Source organism: Palaemon carinicauda, chromosome 14 (assembly GCF_036898095.1).
Source record: "Palaemon carinicauda isolate YSFRI2023 chromosome 14, ASM3689809v2, whole genome shotgun sequence".
NCBI lineage: Eukaryota > Metazoa > Arthropoda > Malacostraca > Decapoda > Palaemonidae > Palaemon > Palaemon carinicauda.
The window spans coordinates 89,605,400-89,607,899 of NC_090738.1; positions in this window are offsets into that span (position 1 = coordinate 89,605,400).

Genomic DNA, 2,500 nt, shown 5'->3' on the forward strand with positions numbered 1-2,500 from the left:
TCACGTAGTTTCCTTTTTTTTTTTATTTTTTTTTTTTTTTTTTTTTTTTTTTTAATCAAATCGCGGTTTGGTTATGGATGGCTTGCTACTTCACTGAAACCCTCCCCCCGGCATATTCCCTTTTATTAAAACTTAACAGCAGTAACGGGACCCAATGTCTTATTTTATTTCATGAACGCTCACAGCGATCAGTGGTTCTTAACCTTTCTTCAATGCATGCTCTCTTTTCAAATCAGCATAAAAATTCTTGCACCCCCTGAAGTGTTGAAATACAAGAGAAAAAACGCGTAAATGCTATGATATAAAGTGGATCTGATGTGTATTAAATGAAAAATTGCTTCTAGGACAAATGCTGTATTACTGTTTTCACAGGAAAAAAAAAAAAACCTGCGAATAAAACGAAATATATTTTTTCTAATTATTTCATATTCATATGTTTAGGAATCGATCACACACCTCTCAAGGGAACAGGCACCTATGTTTAAGAAACATCGAGTGAAGTCAATCATAACTTTGTTGTTACCATTGTCATGAATTGTGGCTATTAAGTATTGCTGTCCGTCTATCTGCTATTCAGGTTTAGTTTTCGGTTCAGCTTGTAAAGATTAAAGCTATTTGTAAGTCATATATGACTCATCATATGCCGACAATTAACAGTCCAATTATTGTAAATGATATCACTAATTACGAAAACTTTGATCTTACACTTTTCTTGCAATCTTGCCGGCGACCATAAAATTTGTTGGTTACCGATTCTTTGGACAATTAGTGTGAATATCTAAAACCAGCCCAAGCCACATCTTTAGCCTGGACTATACAGGTATATGTTACCCAAAACAAATGTAACACGCCAAGTTTTTGTGACCCATGTTTTTATTAGTCATCGTGGCTACAAATTAGTAATTGTAATATTTAATTATTCTAGACTGAAAATACACTATAGGATACCCTAATCTAGTATAGTATTTGCATATATGTCAAAACTTAGTTGAGTTACCAGCAATAGTTTTTTTAAACATCGCCATTATTTCAATTGGATGCATTTGTATGCCATATTGCATGTAAAAAAAAAACTAATAAATTAATAACAATTTTATTTATTTCATGGAATCATTGATATTAATTGTTATCAATCAGGGTATCATCATCATCATCATCATCATCACATCATCTTCATCACTTCACAAATGTTGATAAGCAAACCTCGTAAAGCCATACATTAAGGTCACTCAAGTACCACCTCTCCACCATCATCTTTTAACCACCACCTGATTATATCCCAACCCCATCCCCACATGTTCGAGGTTTAAAGGTCTCTTAGTTTATAATAAGATCCTTCTGGTGGAAGTTAAAAAACAAAAATACTAAGACAACAATATTTCATACATTTGTTCTCCAGGTGTTTACAATAATTTCATAACTACAAATAACGAAGTAAATATGCTAATGACTGATTGAACTCATAACGAGAGTAATGGATTTCTTGAAGAGCTTACCTATAAGGTGTTGGACATCAGGGGGTCATGAAACATCAAATAAAATCATAATAATACGAAGAAGTCAATGCCAAGGAAATATTTCCTTTTGCCCTGGGGAGGGTGAAGCCAGCTAGACTCCAACCTATGAGCATTGGGAAGCAATCGGTCACCAGGGAAGGGGTTTCGTTTGGAAGTGAGCGACTTTCCCATTTAATTTGATTGATTGATCGATTGTTTAGGATTTTTCTCGTGTCCTGACCTCTAAGGTTATTGACACCAAATCAGAGTAAACAATGTGTTAATAGTATGATATTTATACCCTTACATCCTATATACCATACCATCACTATAATAAAACACCACTGAAACACTTTCATTGCATGTCATTTCACAGATTTTATTTTAACCAACCACTTCTGAAACAATATAGATCATGGTGACTGATGATATAACTTAAATCTCCAACCTTGTTAAACTAATATATTTGATATAGTAAATAATACTATATTCTCTAAGAGGGCCGGAGCCAAGTAGCCCCCGTGCCAAAAGCTGACCCAAACCACATCGAACTACGTGGCTCATGATCGAAATCAAGGGAAAACACTGAAATCAACAACTAAACCTTTAAACCGCATTACCTTAAAAATTTGAACAAAAGCCCTTTATTGATTATTGGTTACCCCAATAGGTGCTATTTGAAACAGTGTGTATGTATGTGTGTGTGGAGAGAGGATGGAGGAGAGAGAATTGAGAGAGAGAGCGAGAGAGACGAGTGAGGAGGAGAGCATGTATTTATATGATGAACATCTTCTAGAATTCTAACATTGAGATGCATTCGATTTCTTGTCTTTGAAGTGCTTACATCACTGCTGAAGTTTTGACAGAATCAACACAGCTTTCTCATAGTCTATTAAATGCCGTACATGGTGGCTAGTCATACTCTGTTGATGTTTCTATTAACTGGTTAATTACATGGATATGGTCAGTAGTTGAACACACGCTTCTAAAGCCTGCCTGCTCTC